At 41.4% G+C, this 20,852-nt stretch overlaps 1 long non-coding RNA gene across 4 annotated transcripts in view; it reads right to left on the reverse strand.

The window, feature by feature from the left end:
• Positions 1–1,083: 1,083 nt before the first annotated feature.
• The window catches only part of LOC136114772 (uncharacterized), a 39,681-nt gene continuing 19,912 nt past the window's right edge, over positions 1,084–20,852 (reverse strand). For all 4 annotated transcript variants that reach the window (XR_010653150.2, XR_011740289.1, XR_010653148.2 and 1 more), the window contains exons 2-3: positions 3,066–3,188; positions 1,084–2,605 (exon numbers count right to left, since the gene is read on the reverse strand). This is a non-coding gene — a long non-coding RNA (uncharacterized lncRNA). The remainder of the gene's footprint in view (positions 2,606–3,065; positions 3,189–20,852) is intronic.

Raw genomic sequence — 20,852 nt, forward strand, 5'->3', positions numbered from 1 at the left:
TCAAACCTGCAGAAGCTGTTCCACACACTGCGTTTTCACGGAGGAATTTAAAACTCCTTGAACACTGCAGCATCCAGCTGCATGCTGTGCAGGCTCAGCAGGTGCTGGTACCACATCTGCTGAAGAGCTACTACCATGACTTGCAGATGCCTAACAGAGCTGCATCTGAAGAGGTGGCCACCTTCCCAAAGCTGCTTCTCCATGCCCCTCTCTGTCTCAGACTACCTAGGGCACCACTGAGATTGCTGGCATCCCCAGGGCAGATGGTCACCATGGTGGGTGGCTCCAAAACTGTTTCTAACCCCTCTCTTGCAGGGACAACGCACATTTCACCTCATCCAGCTGCCCAGCTCAATGCAAGACCATTCCCCAGGTTTCCCTGCTGAGGACAGACCCAAGTGCAGCATGGGGTACAGGTTCTTGCATAGCTCATGGAGGTACACATATTTCTTCCTAAAATAACACAGGTGTCCCTATAGACCTTCACTAGGCCTTTGATGCACTCCAGGCATCTTGCTTTTCAGTGCATTATTCAGTAGCACAACTAAAATAATTGGACCTTCACAGTGTGTAAGTCTTCACAATTTTTTTGAGTCCTAACAGGGCGAGTGGTCAAGTGTGATCCAGAGATCAGAGGAAGCTGGAAGAAAAAAGAATAGATGAGTATGCTAGGAATTAAGCTTGTTCTTGTTGTTTGCCTCTGTAGAGAGGTATACAGCCTACATGGGAGAAAATCACAGGTAGTACCTTTCTGAAAAAAAGCTAAGAAGGTGAGTGAATGATAATGTTATGCTAGGACAAGGGGTAATGGTTTTAAACTAAAAGACGGGAGATTCAGGCTAAATATAAGGATGATTTTTTTTACAATGAGGGTGGTGAAACACTGGCCCAGGTTGCCCAGAGAGGTGGTAGATGCCTCATCCAAGGCCAGGCTGGACGGGGCTCTGAGCAACCTGATCTAGTTGAAGATGTCCCTGCTCATGGCAGTGGGGTTGGACTAGGTCAGATTTGAAGGTCCATTCCAACCCAAACCATTCTATGATTCTATGAATGGAAAAAATGTAAGTCAAAGACCACAAAAAGTGTAGAACTCCTGAAGCAGCATTTTATTCCCCTCAAAACACTAACTAAAATCCCTGGAAATTTCCATCTCAAGCAGACCAGCAGGGAAGTCCACAACTGTGGTGTGTGTAAGACAGATCTTGCTCCAGTTGCTTTGCTGAGTGCCGCCTCATCTCGGGCAGGACCATCCTGGAAGGATACATGAGGTGCTCAGACATGAGTCACTGAGATATCTATGCTGCCAGATGAAGCACTCCCCTTTTTCAACCATGGTCCTGAAATCTCAGTTGCCACAGTGCATATGTGTTATATTTTGCATCTAGTCTTTGCCATGGAACAAATTAGTTCTCCAGACAGGGAAATTTGAGTATAGATGAGAGTACATGCATGTCAAACATGATTCCTTTGGCCTGTTCCATTTCTGCAGAGTACCCCAGCAAGGCCTTCATCCTGCCACAGCATCCTACAACCATCCTGGGTGTGGTTTGACACAAAAATGTGGTAACAGAAGGCTTCTAAATTTTCTGCCTACATATGGCACATGCACATTGTTTGAGATCAATATCTGGAGAAGACAGGGACCTGCTTCTTCGTGGGTACCACATTTATGAACAGAGATTTGTAGGTGGGAAAAACTGTTCTGAAAAAATATAGGTATCCTGAACTTGTGATATGTGCTTTGCTAGGGCCCAAAAGTATCCTCCACATGGGTGACAGGGCTCTGAAATATCAGGGAGGAATATATCTTGTGATGCACCTGTTGTTACCAGTTTGAAGTACCCTGCCACTGCTACCAGAGTAGCTTGGGGTTAAGTGTTTATTACTCAAATAGAAGAAAATCAATACATATCTTTTTAATGCAGTCAGTAATTTAAGTATTATAACCTAAACAGACAAACCAAAATGTGAAAGAGGAAAAGCATAGAATATATGTTAAAAAACACCCAGGGTCTGAAACAGGATGGACCGGTTGTAAACATATTCCATCATTTAGCTGCACCACTGTCTCCAAGGAAGCAGCCATGGGATATGCTCCTTACATAGTAACCTCCAGAAAAACATTTCTGCAGTATCTCAGCATACACGCCAGCAGTAAGGCCAGCTGGCCAGACCTGCCATGGAATCACCTCTTGTGTGATCCCACTGGAATTAGTAGAGTCAAATGGGCTTACAAATCCGGAGAGCAGAATGCCCTCATCTAGCCATGGAAGTCGCAAAGTACAGCGGAAATCTAGAAGAGCTTGGTTAAAATGTTACAGAGAAGTCTAGCGGTGGTGTGACAAATGTTCACACCGGTTACTCCAGTAAGCATAGAGCACTTCTGTTTAGGTAGGTCATTTTTCCCCAGGTTTAAATCACTGAGACTGCAAACAGAGTTTGGAACAAGGGATCCAGTTTTGCCCGTGGCTGGCAGATAACTGAAGTTACGAAGATTTTTGTTGAAGGCAGATTACATGGGTAAGGGGAGCTGGGTGAGGCGATAGGATTGCTCCTTGAGCAAAGTCTGATGGACGGTAACAACTGAAGCAGAAAATGCTCAATCCTAAAAAAAAAAAAAAAGAGAGAGAGAGAATGACTCAAGAGGCAGACTCTTGTTTTACTAGGTGTAAATCAGATGTGATATTAAATCCATATACTAAAGGTTAACATGTAAGAAGTATTGCATATTGATCTCAGCACTTTAGAATTGGCCCACTTTTTGTTAGCATTTTATCAGCTTCACAATGGGCAGCAACACTGACACAGAATGCCTAAGAATTAACTGCAACAGTAAATGATAATGTAAGTTTTAAAAAGATACTAATGCCATCCTTATGCTTGTGATGACAACAAACAGCAGAGATCCCTAATAGCAGCATCAATTCCATCTCACAAACAAGGAAAAATTAACATGGGAGAAAGAAATTATGCAGATCTACCAATAAAATCAGAAAACTGGTAGTAAAATGATCCAGAAGGAGAGGAAAAAGCAAAATCAATGGCAAAAACATATTAATTAGTACCTTCTACATTCCGCTGCATATATGTCAGACTCCAGTGCTCACAAAAGCAGGAAAGCTTGTGGTATCAGGGCTCCAGTGTCTGAAACTCATCTTTCTATGACTGAGCATTGTTCCCAAAGGCCACTAAATTAAATAGAGAGAGATGGAGATTATAACATTTTTTTCTCAAGGACATAAGTGGATTGTAAGATTACATATCTCCCTGGCACTGCTCTCGATGGAACTGTAACACCCTACTTCTCCCTTATCTCTGCTTATTAACATCCCAAATTCTGCAAAATACCTCCCTTATGGGTGAACCAGACCTAGAGGTGACCCCACACACTGGCAGGAGTGGGCAGGGGTGGGAAGGAGCGGGGCTTCAACCTCCTCAGCCCCTTCCAGGTCGGTGCTTTTCGTGGCAGGGAGCAGCGGTCAGTCCCTGGCTCTGGGAATTACGGCACTGCATGATCCTCTGTTTCGCACAGGAACACTGATGCTGGTTTGTGCCTGATTTGCGTTTCACGGGCGCACCTGTCCAAATGCAAGTAATTGGGACTGTGAGCACACCAAGTACACGTGGTATCGGTGAGTGAAACCACTGCCTGCAGGTCCGCCTGTACCTGGACCTGTGCACAATCCTGTCAGCCAAGCAGAGCCCACACACAGAACCAACATCAGTTGTGGCCATCAGGCATTGGTCCTGGCCACTGGCCTGTGTCCCACAGCAGCCCAGAGGCTGGGACCTCCAAATCCCACCAGCAGCTGGGGAGTGGAGGCACCTTCTGAGCCAGGGAGAGCACAGCATTCAACAGAGATCCGAGCTGAGGATTTACACCCACAGCACAACAGTGAATTCTGGTTTGCTCTTTGCACTTTTGTCATCAATTCCACACAGACTCTTTTCATTTTACCTCTTGCCTGATGCTGAACATTGCTGTTTTCACAAAACTGCCTGTTACAGCCCAAGCTCTTTCCCAAGCAGTAACAGTCAGGCCTGACCCTGTTATTGTGCCTGTAAAACTGAGAGAAAATCTTGGTTTACACTGCTTTCTACCCATCAGGACTGAATTTCACCTGCCATTTTACTACATAGTCATTCAGTATCATGAAATCCTGCTGCAACTCTCCAGGCAGCTTTCATTTGCACTGCTCATGGTAACTTAGTGCCATCAGCCAGAGATGAAGTTATTTTGACAAGTTATCTGAAATGTCTTCTTCTCCCCACAAAAAAATCATTCTGTCAAATAAACAATTCCTCTTCTGTGAGCACACAACTCCAGTTAATGGAGGTTAATTGTGTATAACAAACAACCATTTGATGCATTCATTACACTAATGAGATTTCCTTTTTAGAGCATTTATTAGTTGAAAAATACAATTTTGTTCACTCGGCTTTTAACTGTAGCATGGAAATGTGCTTGAATTTGGGAAAATCTTTCATTTAAAGAGAAAACAACAAACTTCTCTTAAAACAAAATGGTATTTCTCCACTAGTTAACACTTTAGATCTCCCTGAGCAAAAGATCAAAACAACTACTTTCAAATGTATTAATTTACTAAGTGTTTTGTAATACATGTATATGTGTGATAGCACAGTTGCACCTACTTGTTACATTGATTATAAAGATTTTTCAAGGCATAATTGACCCTAAGAAAGCAATCTGTTTTCCCATGTCACCACCAGCTTGCCATCATAGAGCTCACATCACTTTAACAGCAATGTGCTGGAAAGCCAGTGGTAAGCAATAGTTAAGATACTTCTATTTCTCTTATTTTAAAGTTTCCACAGTTAAAATAATTTGGCTGGTTAAACACTGTCTATTAAAATTAAAAGATGTGTATCACCAGAGACAAATACACTGGGCTGGGTTTGGCGCTGCTACAGCCAGACCTTCATCTTGTTAATTTACAGTTAGACTATGTATTGCTGTTCTGCTTTATTCATGTTTTCAGTGCAGACTGTCTCTCAAATAAGAATCTAGTGGTTTCATTATTAATAAAGGGATATTCAAACTATTCTATAAGAAAGAAATAGATTTTGGTACACAGATATTAGCAAGCCCTTAAAGAAGGAAAGAAAAGATATTGTCTGTGATCTTTGTTGCACATCCTAAGCCCATCCACAGCATTTTCACATCAGATGAGTATTTTTCCAATTCTCCTTTTGCTTGTACAAATGTTTGTGCTGATCCCTCTTCATTGGTATGTGTGACACACTAAGCTGCTATCATAAACAAGGCTCCCTCAGGCCAGGTGTTTGGCAAAGACCTATAAAGACATTTTATCCCAAGAAATTGGAAACTAAGGAATTTTACAAGCAACCACAGTGATAACAACTTTAAGTCTTACACACACGAATTTATGGCATTTACCTGCCATTCATTTAGACTGCATTTGCCCTCACACCTGGGTCAAACTTCACCTTGAAGGTACAGTCCCCCAGTGAGGTTGTCCATGTGCATGTGGACATGTAGTCATCATTTGCTAAAGATATGTAAAAGCTACATGATGGCTTATGATGGAAGTGTTCTGCAGTACATAGAGCAATTTTAATTTGACGATCAAAGAAGGCATATATAGGATGGTGAACATGGAGAGAAATGGGAAAAATAATAAGAAGCCCCAGCGAAAAGACAGATTAAAAGCCTCAGGTACTCCACCATGCCAAAAAGCCAACTCATTGTGAGTCACTTCCACAGGGCCAGTTTCACTTATGTTTTCCAAATAATATGTCTTCAGCTCTCAAGAATGGCTCAGCTGTGAGGAGTGAAAAACAGCATGGGCCACAGGGCAAAGAATGGTGCACAAATGCTTATAAGAGCACCTACTTAAAAGTATAAACTCCCTTTCATTGTAGATGTAGGTTCATTTCTCACTTCAGCTGTGTGTGAAGAAAAGATCATTAACAGCACAGGCGTGAGTTATGAAAACATTTGACTGCAACTAATAAGATGCTAAACTGAATGAGATGTGATGGGAAACACACCTCTTGGCATAGATTCCACCACTGCTCCATTTGGACTGAAGAAAGCAAATATCAGCTTCAACTTAATTATTTTACTCCAGCAAAAACTGCCGTGGCCTTATTCATCCTATTGAATTTGTCTTCTCTTCTTGTCTCACATATAGCTCCTTCTTCATGAATGGAGAGAAGAGCCAGATACCCCCGTCAATCGAATGACACCATGATATCTTTGCCAAAGTTAAGTTCCAATATGCTGTTCCTGATAACTCTGGTGCAGAATTAGCTCTAAATATAAGCCACTTCTCTCAGCCCTTTTCCCCAAAGTCTCCTAAATAGTCATGCACTCAGCCACCAAATCAAACACAAAATCAGAACTCGTATTAACAGATTACATCCTGAGGGACTGCTGCCACTGGGTAGTTTCCCAAAGCTAGCACTTCCAAACCAAACCTTTATCATATCTCTTGGGTGTGCAATACCTTCTGGGTGAGCACGGTTAAGAATATTTTATTAATGTCAATTAAACAGCAAGAGTAGAAAAAACATAAGATGTTCCTAAAATGAAACATTTTGTTATAGTAAATAAAAAATAAAAATAATTTAAAAAAAAAAAAAAAACAACAAACACAACTGAATATTCAGTCTCACTTGATTAGGTGATGCTTCTTTAATCAGCAAATTGCAATCTTGTTCCAGACTGAAGATTGTTGCTATGAAGAGCATAAGAACAAACTAAATCATCTAGCACTTATTTAAAATGCTGCAGCACCAGCAGGTTTATTGTAACATAATAGAGGAGTAGCACAATTACACTCTGACATTAATATTTATAGAACATAATCAGTTTTTCCTTATTTAAAATATTATTCAATAAATCGTGCTCCTTAAAAGCATCTCCAAAGTCGCTGTAGGGTTTGAAATAAGACTTCACAGAAAGGTATCAAAACCCAGCAGGGATCTGGAATGATGTCCACTGCCCCTCAGAGATCACAAGTGGTCTGGTCCCTGCTAGTCTTGCAGTTCAGAAGAGGGGATTTCCCTTCCTGATCTTAAGGAATGAACATGAGAGAGATCAGGGGATGGGTTACAAAACAGCATGAAGTAGGTGCTGTGAAAGTGATTTGCAACATTGCCTGGGAACATGGCCATTCTGTAGCAAGAAATACAAGAAACCAACAGGGTAGAGAACCTCATGAGAAGGAGGTAAAGGAGGGTATTTCTCCACCAAGCAACCAAAAACCCTGTGATCTGACATACCAGCAATCCCTGTGAAGCCAGAGCCTCAGACAATTAAGTGTGAACCTCCAGGATGACCAGCCAGTGACACAAGGACACAGTGACATCGGCCTCCAGGTTTCCTCCTTCCTGGACAGTAGCCTCTCTCGAGCAGGAGCCATCAGCCACCATGTGCTTGTACTGCACAAAGCCAAGCATGAACAGTCTGGGCGAATGTCTCTGTGCGCTATTGCAGCACAAATGGTGTGTAATAATGACTATTATTTCTGGAATATAGTTAAAAGCATTTAAACTACTTTAAATGTGAAAAAGGTATATGCTGTGATTTCCCTATCTGAGTCAGAACAACAGCAGTGCCCAGATTACAGAAAGTCAGATGAAGCTACAGGTAACAAAGTCCTGACATCCACAGCATAGAGTATCAAGGTCTGCTTTCCATCAGGAGGAACTGACAGCACTTTAAGGTGCTAATTGTTAGTACTGCCAATTCTGAGCTCAATGTCTTCTGCTGTAATAAGCCCTGCTTCAAATCCCAAAATGCATGCACATTTTCTAATGGGGTGTGGGAGTGTTGTTAATTGCTTAGCCGTGCTCTTCAGGAAAGCATTTCTTACATCTGAGTGTGTCTAACTCTTGACCATTTTAGCTTTTGCCTTGTAATTTCCACTTCTTTTCAGCATATAGTAAATACCTGAAGAGCTTCGTAAACTTTGCATCTGGTATTACTAATCAAGACAGAATTTTGCATTATAAGCATGTGAGAGTGTCCTTCAGCTTCCCTGTTCTCAAGGTATGTCCTGCTTATAGACAGGGCAAAACTGTCATCAGGTTCCGGTGTGCTCAGCATCCAGTTTCTCTGGTATTAGCAGAGATTCCCAGACCCCACTCCTGGGACACTGCAGTCTCACTCAGCACTCGAAATCTGCTTGGTGCTGCCCAGTGGAACCTGGGTTCAACCCAATGCCCTCCTTGGATTAGCCTGGGGAGAAACCCCCATGCCTCTCCCCTCCGGAAATGCTGGCCTGTGACAGCAGCAGAGCAGACAACAGCCCAACCAAGCAACTTCATGAGGAATAATAATAGGTTACAGCAGGCATGCAAATGGAGAAAATAGAATACCTGAGATTAAATGAATTACACTCACTTCTGCTATAGCTTCTGGCTTCATCAAACTCAGGTTTTTACATCTCACCAAACACACAGCCCCCTGGTCTCCCTTCTTTGTGTTCAAACTGTAAGAAGGCCAAATTTCTTGTTTGTTCGTACCATGTGATCAGCTTCCTGGCAATAGCTGTCAGCAGTGGACTTCTTTTGACATCATTTCACTAATAGGGACAACTTGCAAAGTATCAGTGCAACACGGAGCAAAAAATGTTTCAGATTTCATTTTAGAAAGCACTGAATAGTACATAGCATTTGCCATGTAGTTCCCCTGTACAGTCTCTGTTAACTGCTCAGAGGTGCTCAGTACCTGAGAAACCCTTGAAATAAAATGGCATTTCCCACTTGTGATTTGATACAGACAAGCCCAGGCTGATTGGGGTTGCTGGTGGAACTGAAAACATTTTTGCCCTCTGCCTTTTTTAAAATAGCAGCCAACCATGTCAGTCCAGCTTTGTTTGTGACACAAGTAGAAGCTACAACCTGGCCACTTTCATTGTTTGCTTTTTAATTTCCCTCCATCAAACACTACTTTATTTCCGTCACTTTTGTATCTTGCCTGGCAATCCAGTGATTCACAAATATATCTTTTTCATATCTCTAGTAAAGATATTTTAACAAAAATATTAGCTTGACTTAAATGAACAATGCCAAAGTGTACTTCCAAGTGTAAGTCTGAATGGAAAATAAGGAATTTGCTTTGATATTCACAGTGCCTTTAGTCCTTGTAAATATTCATTAAAAAGTTTTTTCCCTATAAAGGCATCCGATACATTTGCAAGCTCATGTGAAGGCACTGGCGCTTTTATAAACAACAGCAAGATAGTAATCTAATTACAGAACAATATAAATGGCAGAGGACTCATGTGGCTATTCCAGCATCAGAAATAATAAAGTGCAAATGGATGACAATATAAATATTATCACATGCAGAGCAATAAGAGTGTGACTTGCACTCATCTCGGCCAATATATTAATCCATATCTCAAATGTGTTATTATTTTAGTTATTTACATAAACAGCTGAATTTCTCCATCTTCAGTAGTTAATTTGAAAAGAGGAGATTCCTATTCCTACATCACATGGGTGAAACTGGAGAGTGAAAAGTAATTCTCTTATCAGAAAAGGGACCGATCTGTGCTGTTTCACTGATTCCATAACAGAGCTCAACATTTAGTCCCACGTATCTCTTTGTTTTCTTTTTCACTTTCAGATTAATGTTTTTATCTCTCTTTTTTTTTTTTTAATTTTTCCTATCTGAAATCACAGTATCACAGTATCACAGTATGTTTGGGATTGGAAGGGACCTCAAAAGATCATCTAGTCCAATCCCCCTGCTGGAGCAGGAACGCCTAGGTGAGGTCGCACAGGAATGTGTCCAGGCGGGCTTTGAATGTCTCCAGGGAAGGAGACTCCACAACCTCCCTGGGTAGCCTGTTCCAGTGCTCTGTTACCCTCACTGAGAAGAAGTTCTTTCTCAAATTTAAGTGGAACCTCTTGTGTTCCAGCTTGATCCCATTGCCCCTTGTCCTATCATTGTTTGCCACTGAGAAGAGCCTGACTCCATCCTCATGGCACTCACCCTTTATATATTTATAAACATTAATAAGGTCACCCCTCAGTCTCCTCTTCTCCAAACTAAAGAGCCCCAGCTCCCTCAGCCTTTCTTCATAAGGGAGATGCTCCACTCCCTTAATCATCTTTGTTGCCCTACGCTGGACCCTCTCCAGCAGTTCCCTGTCCTTCTTGAACTGAGGGGCCCAGAACTGAACACAATATTCCAGATGGGGTCTCACCAGGGCGGAGTAGAGGGGAAGGAGGACCTCTCTCGATCTACTGACCACCCCCCTTGTAATACACCCGAGGATGCCATTGGCCTTCCTGGCCACAAGGGAACAGTGCTGGCTCATGGTCATCCTGTTGTCCACCAGGACCCCCAGGTCCCTTTCCCCTACACTGCTCTCTAATAGGTCATGCCCCAACCTATACTGGAACTTGGGATTGTTCCTGCCCAGATGCAGGACTCTACACTTTCCCTTGTTAAATTCCATCAGATTATCCCCCGCCCAACTCTCCAGCCTGTCCAGGTCCCGCTGGATGGCGGCACAGCCTTCTGGCGTGTCAGCCACTCCTCCCAGCTTAGTGTCATCAGCAAACTTGCTGATAGTACACTCAATTCCCTCGTCTAAATCATTAATGAATATATTGAATAATATTGGCCCCAGTACTGACCCCTGAGGCACTCCACTAGATACTGGCCTCCAACTGGACTCCGCACCATTGACCACCACTCTCTGGCTTCTCTCTTTAAGCCAGTTTGCAACCCACCTCACTACTCTATTGTCGAGACCACACCTCCTCAATTTAGCTGTGAGGATGCTGTGAGGGACTGTGTCAAAGGCTTTACTGAAGTCAAGGTAGACCACATCCACCGCTCTGCCATCATCCATCCACCTTGTTACATTCTCATAAAAGGCTATGAGGTTGGTCAAGCATGACTTACCCTTGGTAAAGCCATGCTGTTGTGTTTTGCATGTGAACCTGGAGGGTGCATCAGATGGAACATATTCGTTTAGCAGTTCAACTGGAAAACTGTGTTCTTGAATGCAGACCCCTTCCAGAAAGTCCGTTCCTCATGCTTTGTAGAACATAAGGAAAATACTTCATGGTTTGCCACTCACATCTTAAAAAGAGACTGGCCACAGTGCCTGATGCTCTTTTACACTCATAAGAAAAATGTATCAGGTTGCAGACCTGGGAAGGGCCTAAAATCTATTTCTTCACTTGAGTGCGTGAAGCAGACAAGAAAACAAAAGCACGATGTGGGAGAGCTGTGCAGCATGGGGCTGTGCCTGCTCATGGTGGCTGTTCTCTTTCTTCTCCGCATCACCATGGCTCAGTGATGAGCCGGCTGGCTTTTTAAAAGTACAGAAGATAGGACCAGTTTGTGAAATCCTTTTCCTGGGGACGAAATGATTTATAGGCAGGCTTTTTGACATGTAGAAGCTCCTGTGAACTCCAAGGCTTCCTTTTCTCCTTTATTTAGGAATTCTTGATCTTAACAGGAGAATATTGACTGTTGCAACCACAAGAAAGGTTATATGGTGTCAATCTCAGATACGATGTAGAAGGAACTTGTGCAGAAAAGACTGCAGGCAAATTAATGCACACTGTCAATCTAAACTCACTGTTGCCAGGCATTTATACCCCAAGTCTAAATTATATTAATTTTTGACTGTCCATACTGCCAGTCTGACAGATGACTGGTTCACATAATAGTTGTATTTTCTTCTTGTTAAAAGATACTTGAAAAAGCTTATTTAAGCAAATATACAAGTCACACGACAAGAAAGCGATGTTTTTCTAGCAACGTTTGATCTGCACGTTTCTGGCAGTTTTTTCACCACATTCCACATCAATAATGCAGCAGCAACCAAAAGGCCATGTAGGCATTTAATCTGTGAGTGCCGAGGGCACATAGCTACCAGCCAAATGTTCTGCAAACATTCTCCATCATGTACTTCCACTCCAGGGAGTTGCTATTGGAGACTCCTCAAAGTCAAAGTTAGATCCATTTCAAAATACAGCTCTTTTTGACACTAAATAAAACAAACTCTTAGCTTTATTGAATTATATGAAGTGTTGCAGAAAAAAAAAAAAAAAGAAAAAGAAAAAAATATGCCTTTACACCATATCCTTGTCTCATCTGAAAACAGCTACAGGGAGCAGACTAAAACTTCCAAGTCATGGCATGTAAAATACTCTCTGTCCAAATTATAAGTCACATATATCTGCATAAATATATGTATCTTCTTACTTCCCCTAACAGAGCTACATAACACTGATGCCAGTGAGAGAGGAGCAGCAACAAGAGACAGTGCAAAGAAAGGTAGCAGGGCTACAAAAGGAACAGAATAAAGGACAGACAGACTCCCTCTACTCTCATCCAAGAAGAGTGGAGCAATAAAAATCATTTTATCCAATGGTGTCATCCAGACACAGCTGAAGGTGCTCTGTTTGACTTTGCCCTATGCTTTGGGATCATTCTCTTAGTTAGACCAACACACAAATACAGAAAGCGATTATTATTTTAAACATGCTTCAAATACTGGAATATTATTGGCTGTAACTCATATCCCATTATATACAAACTGTCAAAGTGCAATTAATCATATGCAAACATTATAAACATTACAGCTGTCAACATTTAAAATCTATATAAATGCTTTTGCAGGTAACTAATATACAGACAGCACTACCTCAGTTAAGGAAAGAGAACACCTAAGGAACAGTACGGTAATCTTATCTTCTCTCAAAGGGGAAGCTGTAAAGATTTTAGTGGTGACACTGTCTCTGTAATAAATGTAGGCTGCCTGAGCTAAACACATGAGAATATATATATAGTATGAACTTTTAAATAAAAGTTAGCTTGTTGCCCACAGAAAAATAGGAGTTTTTTCTCGTTTTTCTTGCTTCTTCTGGTACTTTCTGATTCCTGAATGCTAGGAAGAAGAAAAAGCAGAATTCTAGGAAGTAGAAAAAGCAATTAATATTAAAAATAACTGTCATTACATAGTGAAAAATGTAATATTTAATGCCCCTGTCACCAAATCTTAGATAATAATTCAGTGCACAAGAGGATCCTATTGGAAATGTTATTGTGCAACTGCAAAAAGAGAGACACAATCCTTGGTTCTCTTTCTCTTTCTCACGGGCAAAAATACAAATAGAAACTCCAGGAAGAGCACGGACAGGAAAGCTCAGAGGGTGAGGTACTGGGCTGCCTTCACCACTTCCCTCTTGCAATGTCGCCGTCATCTGCTCCTGCAGTTACTTTCAGGAGGTGTCTGTTGCCACTGGAAGGTCCTTGGCACAGCAGCACAGTTTGAAAAGACACTGTGATTCACCAGAGGGAAATGATACTGAGAGTTATGAAGTAAAAGGACAGTCCTTGCTACCGGTGTGTATATATCCTTGTATTTCATTTGCAGTATTTCTAGAGCAGACAATGACTTAGTCTTTGCATGTTCCTCAAAAGAAAAAAAAAGAAGCGTACATAAACATATGGGAAACAGGTTCCCAGAAAGTAAGAGAGCCGCTAATAAATGGGCTGTGAATTAGGTGACAAACTCACTGTAGGGGGAAGGACTGGACAGAACAAGGTGCCACCTGTGACAGCACTGCAGTTGCTACCGTGCGTGCGGCAGCGCAGATCTGGCTTTCTGCCAATCACTTCTTGGGTGGGCTTGGCAGCCCAAACTGTCCTCAGAGCTGTTACCACCGAGCTGCAGCTGTGAGAGTTAATCTAAGCCTGGCTTGAGCATCCTTCCAGTGTAGGCCTGCAATAGCACCAACTTCAGTTTACTGTTTAGGCAGTATTACGAAAGTATAAAAGTATTATACATAGAAATAATGATTAATGTGTAACACATGGATAGACAGGTGAGCCTTATTTACTCTCTCACATAAAATGACACCAGGACAGATTCAGCAAAAATAGAAAACAAACAAATATAGGACAGATTTTGCACATAAGGCATGAGTAGCTGATGGAGTTCCTCTCTAGCAAACATTACTACACCAAACAAATCAGTAGAATTCAAAAAAAAGGCAGAGATTTGTTAAACTCTGAGAAGAGGGTAGAAGAGACAAATCACACATAAACATTAAAAAACACTACTGCTAAATGCAAGAGCAAAAACTCTCTTTTAACTGTTAGGATTTAGGTAGACGACAAACTGTGTTTCATCCTTATTCCTCATACCATTTTCTAAATTGTTTGGTGTGGGCTGGTCTCAAAAACTGTCAGCATACTACAATAGAAGAGTTCCCAGTATGAGAATTGATACAGGAGGTGCTAATGATGCTGGGAATGATCATCACTGTTGCTCAGCAAACATTTCCCAGACTCAAAGCAATCTACATCTACAGATGATGCTTGTGAACGCAGCTCTCGTTTTGTCCTGAGATGTTGAGCAGTGATACACTCAACAGCTCTCTCTTTTACTGTATTCGTTTTATAGTCTTTAAAGGTCTGAATATGCCTTCCCATCTTTCCAGCTGTGCTTTTTCTTTATTGCTTGCATGAGTTGTTCCATTTCATTATCCTCCGGCTTAGTAAATCCTTCTTGTTTTGACAGGGACTGTTCCATTACAATTACCTGCTGTTGTTGAGGTTCAAGGGAAGGTGCTGCCAGCTGGACAGAGCTGTAAAGCAACACCAGTGAATTCCCCAATGTTAACGTTTTTTGAAGATACAGGAAGCAATTAGCTATGTCTATATTTAGAAGAGAGCTTGTATTGAAATAAGACACTGCCAGTCTGAGGTTGGGGGTTGATGCTTTCAAACTTCAGAGATGTTTGACTCTTTCATTGCATTTACAAACTCTTCATCTCATCTGGAAAATATAGGAGTATGTGATATTTAGCCACAAAATAACACAGGGATAAAGTGTAGTAAATATTTCATGAACACCATTCCACATCATTGTCACAAGCGGAAACAAAAAGTTCAAAGGCACATTACAGGCAGTGGAATTTAAAGAAAGTTCATGTTTTTGTGGTGGGCTGAGCACATCTTGTCTCAGCTAACCTGAGTAGAAATCAGAAGGGAATAGAAACTAGTGCTTACTAGCACTGGAGGTCTGCGTCCAAAAAGGAGGGAAGGGAAGGGAAGGGAAGGGAAGGGAAGGGAAGGGAAGGGAAGGGAAGGGAAGGGAAGGGAAGGGAAGGGAAGGGAAGGGAAGGGAAGGGAAGGGAAGGGAAGGGAAGGGAAGGGAAGGGAAGGGAAGGGAAGGGAAGGGAAGGGAAGGGAAGGGAAGGGAAGGGAAGGGAAGGGAAGGGAAGGGAGATGGGAGCATGGGCTTTGCAACCAATCATGCAGCTTTGGCAGCAGATGAGTACAGACCAGAAGACTTATGCCATACATGACAGGCCATGCTCCTATGAGTGCAATAGAAGACTTAAAGAAAAAAGGAATTTCAGTTGTAACATGGTAACTGAAGCTAATAAAAATTTAGAATATTTAGCACAGTTAGCACTTTTTGCCAAATTAATCTTAGTTATAGAAATTATCTTTATTTGCCTTAATAAGGCATAGGAATGGCTTTTTGGTGTTTTTTGCAACTAGTTTCTACTGAGCTAGTAAGTCTAGAAATAATCATTACTCTCTGAAAAATGAAAATTAACCTCATACTAGCTTGTTCCCTCTAAAAGGTTACCTGTTAATCATAATTGCAATATCCTCTCCTTTTTGCAGAATCTACAGTACAAATGAAAATATTTTCCTTCTTCAAAGCAGCTTCACTTTCATGGAAATCTAGAGAGATTCCTGTAGTTTTCCAACTGTTACAGTCCCCAAACATTTTACTCTTGAACATGATTATTAGATCCACCAGTTTTGTCTTTCATCTATGTGTTCCTAACAGATGAGCTGGTTTTGTACCCTCTCATAAACTCACAAATTAAACTCCTATATGCTCTCCTGCTTCCTAATTTGGTACTTTGGGACAGCACTGCATTAGTTCACTTAAGAATAAAACCATCTTTCAGATGAGCTACAACTGGCTCATCTTCAAACAGCAAACTGCAACTTACAAAAGAAATTTGCATTGCACTTGATATTTAGCTTAAACATTCAGTACCACACAATGCAAGCTCAAGAGCATTCAATTTAACAATATATGGAAGAAATTCTTTCCAGAAAATAAAAGCTAAACTTCCATCAGAAGTCTGGGGTAATCTTGTGTTAATGGAAATGTTTTTGATGGGTCTTTTATAGTCAGATTCATCACTGACTGCCCCTTGCAGCACTGACAAGTGAATACAGGTAACTATTCTCAGGAGCAGCATATAATTGCCACCTTATACACTGTAAATAATTGCTTAGACAGCAAAAAAACAGTGAACCGTTTGTTCTCTAGACTTTAAACTGGACTATTTTTTTTAACACAGAGAACCATACTGTAGCCTCTCGCTGGAATGTGTGATCTAATAATGAGGCATAAGGACAAGGAGGTGAGTCAATGCATAACTCCTAAAAGCAATTAGGGTACCTAAAAGTACTAACTACCAGGATGCTTCTAGTAACACTCAGTTACTAGAGTGGATCCTCGAGGCTCAAAGCTACCATGGAATCATAGAACAATTTGGACTGGAAGGGACCTTCAAAGCTCATCCAGCCCACCCCTCCTGCCATGAGCAGGGACATCTTCAAGTAGATCAGGTTGCTCAGAGCCCCGTCCAGCCTGGCCTGGAATGTCTCCAGGGATGGGGCATCTACCACCTCTCTGGGCAACCTGGGCCACTGTCTCACCACCCTCATTGTAAAAAATTTCTTCCTCACATCTAACCTGCATCTCCCCTCTTTTAGTTTAAAACCATTACCCCTCGTCCTATCACAACAGGCCCTGCTAAAAAGTCTGTCCCCAGCCAGTTCAGGGAAAATATGGAGGTATTGGTGTCCTCACATGGCCATGACAGTGTGTAGGGGGCAGGCTAAATCTTGCTGTTTCCCCAACACTGAACACTGGTTAAATGTGGTCAAAAATTGGCCTTAAACATTTAGCTCCATTTTCTATCTAACACTTGCATGACAATACGAATCTTTGCAGACCAGGCTGCAAATCCACACAGGCAATAACTATCAACACTGCAGCAGCTGCTGCTGCCCTTTCAGAGGGACTGATGTACCCAGGGGAGGGCAGATGTGCTGAAAAAGAAGGTTTCATCCTTCAGTTTCTTCCTAGAGATAAGAGACACATGTGAAACACACCGGCCTGGGTCAGCTAATTAAGAGACACGAGTAAGCTTGATCTCCTGATGGTAAGGATGAGAGATTAAGCTAAGGAGCCATATAACCAGGGAAGTTACAATGTGAATGAGACACCACCTGAATAAAGCCTTCATTTACTTAAATCAAAGTCCTTACAGAGACCTTACTGACAGATTGACGAACCTCTCCTGTGTCCTAGCAAGGATGACATCTGGACAACCCCAGGTGCACAAAGGTCAGAACAACAGTAGGCTGCTGAAAGTAATACAGTAATGAAAGCATTTGTTCTATGCTCCAGAGGTAAAAAGTGGAATTCTGATTATAATAGAAGAGCTCTCATTAAAATCTTCCTCTTTCTGTTTCAAATGCTTATTAGCTGGAATATAGGAAACTACATGTAGGCTTTTATAAATCAAACAGTGCTGTATCTATGAGGGTTTATGATGCAGCGATGCCATTTTAATAATAATAATCATTATTATTGTTTTACTTTTGAAAACCTTTAGAACTGAATATGACTTGTAACTCAATAAATAAGTCTCCTGTCTAGACTGCAATTTAATTTTTTAAAAGAAATCGCCAACTGTTTTAGAATTTGAATCAGTTGCTATTGAAATATTTGTAGTGCTGTAAGTACACAGGACTTAATCTCATACGGGTATGTATCCTAGGGAAACAATGCTTATTTAGTCTCTTTGGACTGCACTGGAACATGACGGTATGGCTGGTACAGTTCCCTGCATCCCCACCTGAGTGTAACCAGTTAATCAAATCACTCTACCAGGAGGGGTCGAAAGTACCCAACCAAGATAATAATGTCATACCAAACTGATGCCATGAAACACAGCACTGTTAATTCATTTCCTTGAAAGGTATTAGATATTTGGAAAGTGCACTCATACGGTGACTGATGTCTGTAGATGTACATCTCCTTGCCCTGGTTTAATCTCTGCCACTGTTAGCTTGAGGAGAACCACTTCTGCCCACCTCTGAATTAACAAGCTGTTATACTCATTGCACCTGTCTCCCTCCCCACTTCTCTCTCAGTGTGGGTATCACCTTCCATTTGCTGACAACCCACTTCTTATTCCCGGGATGAAAATTTGTGGGGTTTAAGCACTTACTTTGATTTCAAGCCTTGGGAAGAGTAAACATTCCTAGATTGGATGAAGTCAGGTATATGGATATTCTTTTTTTCTTCACTGCCATTTTTCTTAGGAAATGATATTTTTCATGTTGTTTCATCTCCCTAGGTGTTTACCTTTACTGACCTTTTCTGATTTAATTCTAGAGGTTAATAGCGAATAGGTAAGCTGCAAATTTTGCCATATTGTAAAGATATTATAAATATTCCTTGCACTTCCCTCAGTCTGCCCACTAGACATGTTCATCATTATATCTCTGGCGATAGAATACACATAAAACAGGACCAAGGACGCTACATAAGAAAATCCCCAAGTTTAATCCATACATCAGAACAATAAAAGGCAAAAGCAACAAAATATAGATACAAACTTCCCTGTTTTCTACAAACTTCCATTACTGCCAGCGAAATACATTTTGAGATGATGTCATAAAGTGTACATCACAAATATTCACATAAGCAAGGCTTGTAGCAATCTTCCTACCAAACAGCCAGAAAGCATACACATATGAATATCTTTTTGACAGTATTTGGGCAAGAGGAAAAAAAAAAAAACAACATTTTTCTCAGGTTCATCAAAAAGCAATTGGCTCTTTAAGCACAGGGTTTCATCCATACAGGCTTATTTAGGGGACTTTATTGCTTTCTGTATTTTGCCATTGCACATTGATACAAACAACTCATTCTGTGCATATTTCATTTTTTTTCTTTGCTCATTGTGAAATTTAATAGCCTGATATGAAATTTGAAATCACATGTTTGTATTTCTCTGTAAACAGGATCTCCCAATAAAGTAACCTGTAATGCAGTTACAGAAGGAAATTATTTCAGAAATGGCAATTCTCAGTTGAATTGGTCTGCTCCCTTTAGAGACTGAGTCACCAAATCTTTATAGACAAATGTTAGTCTTTACTACTTCTTGCTTTTGCAAGTACCGCATACACCTCTGGGACCCTAAGCTGGGGCGTCTTTATGAATCATTACACTTCAAGAATTAACTGCATCCCAAAGGCAGAAATCCTGCTGCTGGTCATTCTCAAGCTATAGAAAACACTGTCTTTACTTGCACAATACATTTGCCAAGTTGGCATCTGACAAAGCAATATATCTGACACAGGAACGACAGAGGCTGTCCACCTGGAGCCCTCCAGTCACCAGTTTTACAGTCTTATTTCAGTCCAGAGATGCAGCACCCTAAGACCACTTTTGGTCAGGGGTTTCTTGAATATGCAGCAAGTTGGTGGTGTCCATTGGTTTGGATCACAAGAGCCAGGCTAACCGATTGCTACTCACCCTCCCCACACCCTCCGCCCCCCCCCAGCAACAGCGGCCTTGGGACCTGAATCTCCCAAATCCTTATCAAAACAGCTGGAGGGGAATGTCTGAAGACAGTACAGCCAGACAAATAGAGATCCTCCCTTCAGTCTGTCAGACGATGGTTAAAGCAGCTGCTTTAACCTTGCTGAACCTGATTTAATCAGAGCGGGTGAGCCTCCTCTGCTAATCACTCCATCATAAAAAGACTTTGCAGCACCACCAGAGGAGAGGTAAAGGGAGAGAACAGCTCATGCACTGTAGCCCTAAAGAGGCTGGATGGTCCTTACCACATCCTCACATCTAATAATCGGTCTAATCGTCATGGTCTGTGACCTCTTGCTCATGGCATTTGTCTCTGGCCCTGCCAGCTGCCTGAACTGAACCACAACAAGCATCCAAGCTGAACTGTAGGTAGAGATGTGATTGCACACACCCTGCTGCCACCCTGAAAAAACTCATACGCTGTAGCCTGGAGTGTTTCCAGGGCCCCGGGCAGTATCTCACTGACAACACTTATGTTTAGAAACCACTCTCCTTTAATAGCCGAGATTCTGTATATTACTCTTACAGCTTTCACTCTGCGACTTTCTAATGACTTGGCTATTAAAATCTATAGGCTTTAAATGCAACAAAGGTGTACCTTAAAAAGAAAATAAATAAAATAACCCCCAAAGCCCTGCTATTGATAGGTAGTAATGGGTGATGTTTCTTAGAAAGGATCACTCAAAGGGAAATTAGGAAGCTCTGGAAACCTGAACTGTCCATTTTAAAGAGAAGGTCCCAGCAGTGAGAGTCAAGTGTGACAAGACAGACATTGACACAGAGTGAGGTTTGTGCAGACTGCAAGGTATGCTGAACAGGAGAAGGGATCAGAAGTAGGTATGAGAAGAATGTAAGAAATGAGTTGAACATCAGAATGAGGCATGCAGAATATTATGGGAATATTCTATCAAAAAGATTTTAAAGTTCAGATGTGTACTGTGTACCTTTGATCTGGACTGATATGGACAGAGAATCATAGACTGAGATTAAGAGAAAGGCAGTTCTTTATTTATACATCCAAGTAAAGAATAAAGCTATGCATTTTTGGACCAGAGAGAAAGGACAAAGAAAGCTTCAGAGTACTAAAAACCTGAAATTAAACTCAGAAAGGCTGAAAGTATTGGTTTTAAAACACAGAACTAAGAAAAGGCTCAGTATAAATATAAG

Source organism: Patagioenas fasciata, chromosome 1 (genome assembly GCF_037038585.1).
Source record: "Patagioenas fasciata isolate bPatFas1 chromosome 1, bPatFas1.hap1, whole genome shotgun sequence".
Lineage (NCBI taxonomy): Eukaryota > Metazoa > Chordata > Aves > Columbiformes > Columbidae > Patagioenas > Patagioenas fasciata.